We start from the raw sequence: 13,883 nt of genomic DNA, 5'->3' as shown, positions 1-13,883 counted from the left end.
ATTCATATACCATAACTTATTCAGCCATTTTCCTACTGATGAGCATGCACTCAGTCTCCAGTTTCTTACCACTGCAAAAAGGGCTGCCACAAACATTTTTGTACACGTGGGTTCCTTTCCATCCTTTAAGATCTCTCTAGGATACAAGCCAAGTAAAAACACTGCTGGATCAAAGGGTATGCACAGTTTGATATCTTTTGAGCATAGTTCCAAATTACTCTCCAGAATGGCTGGATCCATTCACAATTCCACCAACAATACCTTAGTGTCCCAGTTTTCCCACATCCTCTCCAATATTTGTCATTATCTTTTCCTGACATCTTAGCCAATCTGAGAGGTGTGTAGTGATTCTTCAGAGTTGTCTTAATTTGCAATTCTCTGATCAATAGTGGTTTGGAGTACCTTTTCATATAACTAGAAACAATTTCAATTTCTTCATCTGAAAATTGTCTATTTGTATACTTTGATCATTTATCAATTAGAGAATGGCTTGAATTGTTATAAATTTGAGTCAATTCTCTATATATTTTAGAAATATAAGGGGCAGCTAGGTGGCAGAGTGGATAGCACACCAGCCTTGAAGTCAGGAGGACCTGAGTTCAAATCTAGTCACTTAACACTTCCTAGCTGTGTGACCCGGGGCAATTCATTTAACCTCAATTGCCTCAGCAAAATAATAATAATAATAGAAATATAGAAATCGAGACCTTTATCAGAACCCTTGAATGTAAAAATGTTTTTTTCAATTTACTTCTTCCCTTCTAATCTTGTCTGCATTAGTTTTTGGGGTTTTTTTTGCACAAAAATTTTTAAACTTAATATAATCAAAATTATCTATTTGGTGTTCAATAATGAGCTCCAGTTCTTCTTTGGTCACAAATTCCTTACTTCTTCACAGCTCTGAGAGGTGTTCTTCTAATTTGCTCATAATGAACCCATTTCAACCTTATCTTGGTATATGGTGTTAGGTGTGGGTCAATGTCTAGTTTCTGCCATACTAATTTCCCATTTTTCCCAGTAATTTTTGTCAAAAGCTATGGTCTTTAGGTATGTCAAACACTAGGTTACTATAGTCATTGACTATTTTGTTCTGTGAACCTAATCTATTCCACTGATCGGCTACTCTCTTTCTTAGTTAGTACCAAATGGTTTTGATGACTGCTGCTTTATAATATAGTTTTAGATCTGGCACAGCTAGGTTCATTTGTATTTTTTCCATCAATTCTTGATCTTTTGTTCTTCTAGATGAACTTTGTTATTATTTTTCTAGGTCTGTAAAATAATTTCTTGAGAGTTTGATTGGCATGGCACTGAATAAGTAGATTAATTTAGGTAGTATTGTCATTTTTATTATATAGCTCGGCCTACTCATGAGCACTTGATATTTTTTCAGTTGATTAGATCTGACCTTATTTGTGTGGAAAGTGTTTTGTACTTGTGCTCATATAGTTCCTGACTTTACCTTGGCAGATAGATTCCCAAATATTTTATATTATCTATAGTTATTTTAAATTGAATTTCTCTTTGTATTTCTTGCTGGAGAACTTTGTTGGTAATATATCAAAATGCTGATGATTTCTGTGGATTTATTTTGTATCCTGTGACTTTGCTAAAGTTGCGAATTATTTCTAATAGTTTTGTAGTTGATTTTCTAGGGTTCTCTAACTATACCATCATTTCATCAGCAAAAAGTGATAATTTGATTTCCTCATTATCTACTCTTTCCTTTAATCTCTTTTTCTTCTCTTATTGCTAAAGCTAACATTTGTAATAAAATATTGAATAGTAAAGGTCATAGTAGACAACCTTGTTTCACCCCTTATCTTATTGAGAATGGTTCTAGTTTGTCTCCATTACATATGATGCTTGATGATGGTTTTAAATAAATGCTACTGATCACTTTAAGGAAAACTCCTTTTATTCCTCTCTAGTGTTTCTAATAGGAATGAGGGTTGGATTTTATCAAATGCTTTTTTTGCATCTATTGAGATAATCATATGATTTTTGTTAATTTAGTTATTGATATAGTCAATAAAGCTAATAGCTTTCCTAATATTGAACCAGTCCTGCTTTTCTGATATAAATCCTATTTGGTTAATGTATTATTCTGGGAATGACTTTCTCTAATCTCTTTGCTAATATTTTATTTAAGATTTTTGCATCAATATTCATTAGGGAAATTGGTCTGTAATTTTCTTACCCTGGTTTCACCTTACCTGATTTAGGTATCAGCACCATATCTGTGTCATAAGAGAAATTTGGTAGGATTCCTTCTTTCCCTATTTTTTTCAAATTGTTTACATAGTACTGGAGTTAATTATTCTTTAAATATTTGGTAGAATTCATATGTAAATCCATCTGGCCTGGACATTTTTTCTTAGGGTGTGGATTAATTGTTTGTTCTATTTTCTTTTCTAAAATGGGATTATTTAAGTAATTTATTTCCTCTTCTGTTAATCTGAGTAATTTATATTTTTTATAGGTAGTCCTCCATTTCACTTAAATTATCAAATTTATTGATATAAAGTTGGGCAAAATAATTCCTAATGATTGCTCTAATTTCTTCTTCTTCAGTGGAAAATTCTCCCTTCTCATTTTTTGAGATTTACAATTTGATTTTCTTCTTTCCTTTTTCTAATCAAATTAACTACAGGTTTATTTATTTTGTTGTTGTTTTTTTCATAAAACCAACTCTTAGTTTTATTTATTAATTCAATAATTTTATTACTTTAAATTTTATTAATCTCCTCTTTTATTTTCAGAATTTCAAATCTGGTATTTAATTGGGGTTTAAAATTTTCTTCTAGCTTTTTTAGTTGCAATCCCAATTCATTGATCTTCTCTTTATTTTATGCAAGTAAGCATCTAGAGATATAACATTTCCCCTAATAACCACTGAGGCTGCATCCCACAAATTTTGGTAAGTTGTCTCATTACTGTCATTCTCTTGGATGAAATTATCAATTGTGTCTATGATTTGTTGTTTCACTCATTCATCCTTTAGGGTTAGATTATTTAGTTTCCAATTAATTATTGGTCTATTTTCCCTAGGCTTTTATTGTATGTGATTTCTATTTCTTCATGATCTGAAAAAAAATGCATTTACTATTTCTGCCTTTCTGCATTTGATTTTGAGTTATGCCCTAATGTATGGTCAATTTTTTGTATATGTTCCATGAACCACCAAGAAAAAAGAAAATTGCCTCCATTCAATTTTCTCCAAAGATCTATCATACCTAATTTTTCTAACATTCTATTTATCTCCTTAACTTCTTTCTTATTTATTTTTTTGTTTGATGTACCTAGTTCTGAGAGAGCAAGATTGTGATCCCCCACTTTTTTCAGCTCTCTTAACTTCTCCTTTAGGAATTTGGATGCTATACGACTTAGTGCATATATATTTAGTATTGATATTGCTTCATTATCTATGGTATCTTTTACCAAGATATAGTTTTCTTTCTTATCTCTTTTAATTAGATCTATTTTTGCTTTTGCTTGATCTAAGAATCAGGATCACTACCCCTGCTTTTTTTGTTGTTTGTTTGTTTTATTTTTGTTATCTCAGCTGAAGCATAATAGCTTCTGCTCCAGCCTTTTACCTTTACTCTAAATGTATCACTCTGCTTTAAATGTGTTTCTGGTAAACAACATATTGAAGGAATCTGATTTTAATCTAGTCTACTCTCCACTTCTGTTTAATGGGAGAGTTCATCCCATTTACATTCACAGTTAAAATGACTAATTATGTATTTTCTGCTATCTTATTTACCCCAAATTTTGCTTTTCTTTTTTCTTTCCCCCTTTCTCTCCTTCCAGTTATTGTGCTTCTGACCACCACCTCCCTCAAATAGCCCTCCCACTTTACAGCTCTTCCCTCTTTCTTATACCTTTCCCCTACTAATTCTTTTTTCTCTTCTATCCACCTCTTCCTTTCCTTTCCCATCCCACTTCCCTATAAAGTGAGACAAGTTTCTCTGTGGAACCAAATATGTCTAATATTGTCTCTTTAAGCCAAATCTGATGAGAGTAAGAGTCACATAATGTTCATCTCTATCCCTTCTTTCCCTCAATTATAATAGATCTTCTTTGCCTCTTCTTAAGATGTAATTTCCCTCACTTTCCCTCCATTTTCCTCTTTTTCAAGTGCAGTCTGCTTTCTATTTCTAGTTTTTTTTTAATATTATCACAATACAATCACATTATACCTGCATTCTTTCAGTATACACATAACAGAGATATAGTTCTCAAGAGTTCTTTCCTTTTTATATTTTTATGCTTGTCTTGAGTTCTATATTTGGATATCAAAGTTTCTGTTCAGCTCTAGTCTTATCAGAAATAAATGAAATTTACCTGTATCTCTGAATGTCCATCTTCTTCTCTGAAAGATAATGCTCATTTTACTTGGATAGTTGATTCTTGACTGCAATCCAAGTTCCTTTGCCTTTCAGTATGTCAGATTCTTAAGTGGAAGCTGTTAGGTCCTGGATAATCCTGATTGTGGCTTCTTGATATTTGAATTGTTTCTTTCTGGCCGCTTGCAATATATTTCCTTGGTCCAGTAATTTTGAAATTTAGCTACAATATTCTTTGGAGTTTTCATTTTGGGGTCTCTTTCAGGAGGTGATTGGTCTTTCAATGGCTATTTTACCTTTTGATTCTAGGACATCAGGGTAGTTTTCCTTGATTATTTCCTGAAAGATATTATATAAGCTCTTTTTTTCTATCATGGTTTTCAGGAAGTCCAGTAATCCTTAGATTGTTTCTCCTAGATCTATTTTCCAGGTCAGTTTGTTTTTTTTGTTTTTTTTTCCAATGAGATATTTTACATTTTCTTTTATTTTTGCTAATTTTTTTGTTTTGTTTGATTGATTCTTTATGTCATTGAGTCATTGACTTCTATTTGTTCAGTTCCAATTTTTAGTGAATTTTTTTTTCAGTTAACTTTTTTTAGTTCCTTTTGTATTTGGCCAATTGAATTTTTAAATGAGTTGTTTTTTTTTTCTATGGATTTTTTCCCCCATTTCACAAATTCTGTTTTTCAAGGGGTTGTTTTGTTTTTCCATTTTGTCAAATCTATTTTGTAAGGAGTTATAGGCTTTTTCCATTTCACTAAATTTATTTTGTAAAAAGTTTTCTTCAGATAATTTCTGTGTTTCCTTTTCCAAACCCTCTTGCAAAGTTCTCATTTCCTTTCTTTTTAACTTTCTTTTAAGATCCTTTATGAATTCTTCCAAGAGAGCCTTGTGAGATGGGAACCAATTCATATCACCCTTTGAGCCTTCATCTGGAGATAATCTGCTTTTAATGTCCTCAGGGTCTGAAATATGTTCTTCTCTTTCTCCATAAAAACTATTTATGGTCAGAGTTCATTTTGCTTTTTTTGCTCATTTTTTTTAAAGGTTGAGGTCTGCTTTTTGGGTAATGGGGAGATGGTCCAAGCTTCCTCTATAGGAAACAATGGCTGTGCTGGGTCTGGGTCAGTGCTCACTGACTTTTGGTACTGGGTGGGTGTAGCCAGGTGCCATGATATTCTGGGTTTTAAGAGCTCACTATTTGCTTTTTGTTTTTAAGTTGGACGTCTTACAGCTAATGTGCTGATCTATTGATTTGCCACCAGGACAGAGTAACCAACACTGCTGTACATTCCTCCTAGTAGATTACCTGGCTCTCTGGAAGCCAAACTACCCTAGGTCTCACTGTCTTTACTCAGGTGCCTGTGCTCAGCCCACCTCTGTCTGTGCCTAATTGAAATAGACCTTTTCTGAAGATCTTCCGAATTATTTTCTGCTGGATATTTGTTACACTTAGTGGTGTCTGTCACTCTAAAACCAATTCAGAGGCTTGATTTGCTGTCATTTGAGGGACATTGCAGAGAGCTCAGAAAAAGACATGTCTCCTTTATGCCATCTTCACTCCACCCTTCCTTAAAGTCATTCTTAAAACAATACTGCTGTTAGTATATACAATGTTCATTTTGTGTTAAGGACCATGCTTAGCTGAAGGGGCAGGTTAGTTCTCCAAGAGTCTCCACAGCTGTAAATCATAAACTTGAAGGAGTTGCAAAGCAGCCTTTGAAGATATTCCTTGTGGATTGGGAATGAAATAAATTGGAGGCAAAAAGGAAGAGGAGAGAGATTAGAGAACACCAATTGTTTCCTTCATCCTTTCACAAGAAGAGATCCAATCTACAGGTCTGAGTTAGACCTCCAGCAGCCACTGGCAGGTTGCTCCCATATCTCAACAATTTTGCTATTCATTATTTTTGTGTAGATCTGTAAAAGGCTAAAACTCTTGAGTTCATGCACTGAGATTCGGACAAGCAAGCACTTAAGGCTAATTACCAATTGGACAATACTCTATTAGCATTTGTTTGGAAAATGACCCTCCCCACCATTCTGTGCTGGCTTGATCAATTGGTGTATAGGGAGATTGGGAGGAGGGATAAAAAGGTGGAGTAGGACAAGTGAGGGAACTCCCGGTGGTAGAAGAAAGAGGAGATTCCTGTGTCCATGCTCTCTCCTCTCATCTCCCTTCGACAAAGAATAAAGATTAAGGACTTTTGCTTATCCTGATTCCAGCTGATTTTAAAGTATCCAAGGTGCTAATGTGGTCTTCACATAGATCTTTCCATATTTTTCTATTACTTTCTAATGTTGATATGGAATGTTCAGAAAAGTAAGTGGAAGAATCCAGGGCACTCTAGTTGAAAACTCTCAAAAAATCTTATATGACTTCATGGGTTTGCAGATTAGCGCTAAGAGGGTTCTTAAAAGCCTGCTCCCTCATTTGATAAGGGAATTAAAGCTTATAGACAGAAATCAAATTTGATTCCATGGCTTCCAAAATCTAATTCTTTTTCACTGTACTTGACTGCCTTTCATCATTTTTTCAGATTCTATTGCTAAGAGTTAGACTGGTGATAAAACTCGCCCCCCCCCCCCCCCCCCCCGCCTCCTTCAGTCTGAACTTGAGAATACCTATATAATAGTGTCTTTTTCACTATTATTGCCTTACAGGTGTAAAGATTATGTGTAGGGTATTAGTAAGATTGTCCTAAAATAAATGCAGCATAAAATCCACAAGTAGACATACTTACAGATAGGGATGTGGCCCCATAGTGTTTTGCTTATCATTTTGTTCTTTCTCTAGCTTAATTTGCCTTCCAGTATTTGGGGATTTAAATATTATTAATAAATAAGATTTATTAACACAACCTCTGAAGTGTCTCTCCTGGGAATTTTATGGCTTCCCCTCCCTCCCCAAAAAGGGACTTAAGAATTATATTTTATTGTCCAGATCGATGATTTTTTGCATAGGGTGGCAACTCCCTTCACTAGTGCAGATTAGCTATTCTACAATGTAGAGAGTTTCCTCGGCTCACTAACTAAGAAAGTAAGTGACTATCTGTAGACACACAGATAGTTTATATCAGAGCAAGACTTGAATCTAGGTCTTTTTAACCATAAGATCAGTTCTCTATCAATTATACCACCTTGTAGAAGGTAAAAAAAAATTTGCTAACCCTATAAGGTAATTTTCTGGGACCTGGCATATTGAGCTGATAGCAAAGAAAGGTGAGCCACATAAAACAATGAATCTTACCTAGGGTCCTTTTAATATCAGGGAGCAGAAAAGAGTATCTTGGCATGTATATGCCTAATATATATGAGTTTTCTTAGTTGTGAGTAAGGTCATAAAAGATATTCTTTAAAGTTTTTAATTGTACATGTGGGCTAGAAGTAAAATACAAGTAGAATGTAAATTCTATGGGGGTAGAATTTGTTTTTCATTTTGTCTTTGTTTTCCCAGCTTCTAGGACAGTGTCCTGCATATAGTAGGTACTTCAGAAAAGCTCCTTGATTAAATTGGTAAGTTTTAAATAATCATAAGGAAAAAAGAAAGGGTATTTCAGAGAAGGGAAATAACAAGAGTGAAAGAAGGAATTTGGGGACATAAGAAGATTGACTTATTAAAGTGAAGATGACATCTGAATTAATCAGATGGTAACAACTTGAAGGTGCTAGAAAATTAGAGTAGTGTCTCCTTGCTAAAGAAAAGAGGAGTTACATGCTGAGGTGAAGAATCTATATAAAGTAGATTGTTCTTTATGGTTTAGAAGGGAGAAATACTTCAGTCTGGGAAGCTTTCTGTGTTACTATTATACTAATTTAATTGTGACATGAATCAGTGGTAATTGTATAAATGAAATTTGAGTGATATTTAGGAGGCAGAACAGACAAAATATGGTATTTTGGTATGGTAATATGGTAAAGAGAAAGTAGAGAGAGAGAAGGAAAAGAAGACTCTGAGGATGACCCTAACACTTTTAACTTAGAGAGACAGAAACATGTGACAAGATTAAAAGTAGCTTAGTTGAAATTTATGTACTAGAGGCTTTATTTTTTTTGGTAAAGAGGGAGAATATTTTGGTTTTTGATAACCACTTTCTTTTCAAGGGGATCATCATTCATAATTCAAAACCCTAAGACAAAATCTAAATAGGTTGTACAAAATTATGCAACTACCCATGCCTCTATGCCTACCACTTTTTCTGGTTCAGTGTGATTTGCCAACTTCTTACATTATATAATAAATTATGTCAAGTCCCCTGTCTTTTATTGAATAGGAAATAACTAGATTTTGGTTCTTTTGTTAAGTGATAACATAGCAAAGATCCACAATGCTCTGTAACAAAATAAAATTTTATACCTCAAAGTCTCCTTAATGGTAATTTCATATAAGTTACAAAAAAAAAAAAAAAAAAAAAGAAATCATGGCAAAGTCAATAAGAATATGTGTGGGTGTATATATAATATATCTTTGCACATCTGTGAAGAAGTCTGTTACAGCTGTTAAAACCAAGTTACTTTTTCCATTCCATTTTCTATTGTAATGAAAACCAAGCCACTGGTTAGAAAATATCCAAAATTGATTCTTTTGTTTACTCTTCATAAAGTTATAATGAATTCATGGTGACAATGTAGAGCTTAAATAAAACTGGAGGAATTGTGGGGCTGTGTGTGACCTAGGAAAAGAAGTATATTCAAACTAATGAAAACAAAAAGTTGTTAATATCTTTGTCACAGTGTCTTAGCTAGTAGCACCCAATTGAAGGTTCATAAGATCATAGAGAGTTGGAAGAGAATTTAAAGATCATCTAAGATTTTGTTTTACAGATAAGGAAACTGAGGCAAACAATGTTAAGTGATTTGCCTACTGTTACACAGCTAGCAATATTTTAGGCTAGATTTGTACTCGTCTTCTTGCATAGAAGAGACTATGTCTTCCATAGTCAAACAGTCTTAAGAATTAGAATTTGAACCTATGTGGTCTGACTCCAAATCCAGTACTGTTTCTAATACATTGTGCTTCCTGAAGTGAGATTTGTGAGTAAACTAAGAGGTAACTAAGAGGAAACTAGAAGGTAGCTAGGTGATTCAGTGGATAGAACTCTAGCTCTGAAGTTAGGAACCTGAGTTCAAATCTGACCTCAGATAACATTTACTAGCTGTATGACCCTGGGCAAGTAATTTATCTTTATTTGCCTCAGTTTCCTCATCTATAGAATAAGCTGGAGAAAGAAATGGTAAACCACTTCTGTATCTTTGGCAAGAAAACTCCATGGACAGTATGGTCTACAGGGTCATGAAGAGTCAGATACAATTGAATGACTGAATAAACAAAGTAAACTTTTCTAGGTGTTTATTTTCATTACTCTCAAAAATTTTTGCTTTCTTTCAATAAAATCTACAAACTAGTAGTTGTTCCCTTGCAAATTGGCTAATATGCAGCAGGGCTATATAGGGGTTTAGGAGATCATCTAGTCTACTTCTTTTAATCTTACACAGTACGTTAGGCTTGTAAATCCTACATCTGCCTCAAGTTTTCAGCCATTTTCCTTTGGTCAGTAAAAGATAAAGAATTTTCCTTCCCCTATAAAATAATATTTTCTTCTTCTCCTCCTCCCAACCATATCTTTTTATGAGATACTTAATTAGCATAGCATAATTAAAACATGAGATAAAAGCATATGAATCCCTCTTCCCCTCCATGTTACTTTTATCAAATAGAACCAGTTTACTTTAATCTGTAGTTGCATTTTCCCATTCAATTTAATTCAGCAAATATAGTTAGGCCATTTTTTTTTTCAAGAGCATTGTATTAGGTCCAGAAAAGATAAGAATAGATGAGGCAGAACCTACCTTCAAGGAGCTTATTATATTCTTGTAAGTATTGGGATCTGACACATACACAAAAAAGGCAAAATAACACCTAAATACATAAGAAAAGTATAAAGCAGGTGCTAGTTAATTGGGAGACAGGGACATTTACAATCCTCTAATTTCTAAAAAAAAAAATGACCTGAGATTCCAGAAATTTGGGTTTTATTCCCTGTTTGTCATTATATCTGTTAAGTGACATTAGCTCTGTAAACAACTTCATATAGGATATTTAATTCTGCTAAATCTCCATTTACATCTACAATTTAGAAGAATTATACTAGATGATCTTAAAGGTGCTTTCTAGCACTTTCATTCCATGATTCATTAGCTGGCTGGTTTTCCATGAGCTAATTAGTGTTATTTTTTTCCTTCTGTAATATAGTTTAACATCACTTATTTGAGAGAGAAGAGAGGGAAGGAAGGGGAGAGTTGGTGAGAAAGAGACAGAAAAAGATCCTTCAGGAATTAATGGAAAATCTTAGTTATTTAAAAGAATTTTAATTTATTACTTTAGAGTATACTACTACTTTCCTCCCAGTGAAATTAGAATCAATTTTAATTAACATATCTTATTCAAATTAATGCCACTAAAGTGGTTTTAAAGTTCTCAACAATTGTGTTATTACTTTCAAGATGATGACAACTCTTCTTGCAGTCTTGTTTTTATTTCAAATATGCTATATTCAAGTTGGGAAAAAACCCAAATTAGTGAGATATAAAATATAAATTAACAAAATTTTGCTATAATTTAAATCATACATTTACTTAGTGGGTCTTAAGTATATTGGGCAATAGAATATTGTCTAACCATATAAGAAATAATAACCTCCCAAATATTTTCTCATTTTATATACTTGTCATTGGCTGAATTGTTTGAAAAGAACTGGAAAAAAGTCAAGAGATCTGAATTCTAGTCCTGCCCTTCCACTAACTAACCCAAAGAGCATGTTCCATCATTTGTTGAAATCTTAGATCCTTCATCTGTAAAATGAAGAACTTGGACAACTAATACTGACTCTCCCTTGAGCTCTAGATCTACATCTATACATGGATGCTCTATTATTACTTCAAACACATTTCCAAAACTGGATCTGTCATTTTTTCTCCAAACTTAATATTATTTTTGTTCTTACTCTTTGTATTTAGTGATAACCTTATCATTCAATAAGATCTTTCTAGGATTTGTCATTCTACCTTATTACTATCCTTTTTCGTTCAGGTTAGAAGTGGAGCCATGAACTCCATACATATTTAAAAGAAAAAAGCTCAGCTCAGCAATCTCATTTCTTGACTGTATTACTCTGAGACCTCTCCAACAGACTTCATCACCATACCGGTACATTTGGTACATTCTCCCCTATTCATTGCCTTTACTCCTTCCTTTTGTGTATTGTCTTCTCTCATTAAATTATAAGTTCCTCAAGAACAGGGACTGTCTTTCTTTTTTCATATTTGTATTGCCAGAACTTAACTGTGCCTGGCAGATACTAATTTCAAGTTTATTGGCTATTGATTATTTTGTTGTTGTCAAGTCATTTTCAGTGGTGTGCAAGTCTTAATCCCTTCCCTCACCATTGGGGTTTCTTTGCAAAGATACTGGAATTGTTTGCCACTTCTACCTCTAACCCACTTTCCAAATAAAGAAATTGAGGTAGACAAGGTTAAGTGACTTGCCAAGGATCACACAGCTAGTATGTGTTTTAGGCTGTTTTTGAGTTCAGGTCTTCCTGACTCCAGACATTCTATCCACTGTGCCCCATAACAGCTCTATTGACTATTATTGACTATTTATCCAGTATTTTCTGTTTGAAACTTTTGTTTTACCTTTAACTCTTCTGTTTTCTCTTAATAAAAGTCACTGGCTCTGTCCCACCTCTGGATTTTACTAGTTCTGTGTGAGCAAGTAACTTAACTTCCTGTAATCTATTTCCTCATCTGTAAAATGAGAAGGATTGGAGTAGATAGTCTCTGTGAGCTTTCAGCTCTAATTCATTGATCTTCCAATCATAATAGTTTTGTCAGGTATTTTCCCCTATTATAGTGTAGACCTCATGAAGGCAAAAATTCTGTCTAACTAAACTTTCTAACTTCTAGCATTTAGCACAGTACATATCATAGGTATTTAAGGAATTGTTACTGACTTGAATAAATGATCTCCCATCCTGTCTCAATGTATGTTCTAGCATTCTATGTTTCTTCTATCTTTAATACTTTTCTGCTTTGATTTGTTAATCAACAAACTTTGTTATTTGCATGTGCTCTAAAAACTAAATTAGGTTTGGTGCTCACAGTTGCTTTAAATCTTGTACTTCACAGATAATGCTTTTTAATGGGGAATACCCATGTAGAGGGTGAAGGCTGGCATTCAGTTTTGCAAAGATGGATTTCATCAGAAATCTTTTGGTTGTGCATATGAGTATCTATTTAATTCATCTTATAGGAGAGTTCCATCTTCAGGTAGGTAGGTAGGTAGGTAGGTAGATAGATAAATGGATGGATGGTTGATTTGTGTGTATATTACTCTGTTCCTTAGTCCACTGTACCCCAAACTTCATCAAACTATTTCACACACATCTTTCCCTGCACACTACAGTGTGAGAAGAGGAATAAGATATGTGGAAGAAAATGCTCTGATAATTGGTTGAACCAGGAAATCAGCAGTTGCAGCGAGAAATGATATTTTCCTTTCCAGGCTTAGTTAAAGCAATGATATGAACAAATTCTGGTTGTTCACACTTATTCACATGCTGCACTCATGCCAAAAAAGCAGCTTGTGCTGTTAACAAAGGGAGGGAACTGCCAGTGATGAAATAATACAGAAGAAAATAGTATTTTCCCTTTTAAAGTTCTGTATGTGGAGATAGTTAAGAAAGGAATGTTTGAGCCATAGGTTTGTTTACAGTACATATATGGAAAGAAGACCACTCTCAATTTTTTAACTAAAGACAAAAAGCAAAAGGAAACATAAATGCTTGTAAAATAATTTATTTCTGACTAAAAAATGTGTTTTTATGCTTATGTTTGAACATGAATATGTCTAATCTGGAAACTCACTTCCAACCAAATAATGAAGCCATAATAATGAAGACCTAACTTGGGAGGTCTTCACTTTCTGTTCTCAATTGTTTCCTGAAGCTTATTTGTGATGGAAACAGACCATTCTTGTTTCTACTGATGGAAATTTTGCCTTCTTATAAAGCCTCTTTTCGAGTGTTAGGATGGCGGTTAAGCATTTGCATGCAATGAAATTGCTAAAACTCAAAGTGACTGCAGGGTTGACAAGTTAACTAAGCTGGCCCTAAATATTTTCTTCCCCTCCCACCTCCTAATTCTGAACATTCAAACTAAACTCTTTGCCTTAGAAAACTCTCTCATTCTCATGTCTTTATCAATCACTGCTAAAGAGAAACTTCAAAGGAATCACAAAGATAATTAGGTTAACTCCTACCCAGACAAATCACAGTTCTAGAGTTCATCAAAACGGGTCATCTTTTCTCTATATTATGATAGCCAATGATGGGAAGCTTACAACATCTTTAATCAACGTTTTTTTTTTCCATTTGGTGGCCCCATTTCCCAAAATGAGAGCTTTGGGCTCATACAGATTGAATCTAATGTTTTAGGCTCCTTAATAATACAGTGACATGAAAATTAACTAGG

Source organism: Antechinus flavipes, chromosome 2 (assembly GCF_016432865.1).
Source record: "Antechinus flavipes isolate AdamAnt ecotype Samford, QLD, Australia chromosome 2, AdamAnt_v2, whole genome shotgun sequence".
Classification (NCBI taxonomy): Eukaryota; Metazoa; Chordata; class Mammalia; order Dasyuromorphia; family Dasyuridae; genus Antechinus; species Antechinus flavipes.
This window is presented reverse-complemented; position numbering follows the sequence as displayed.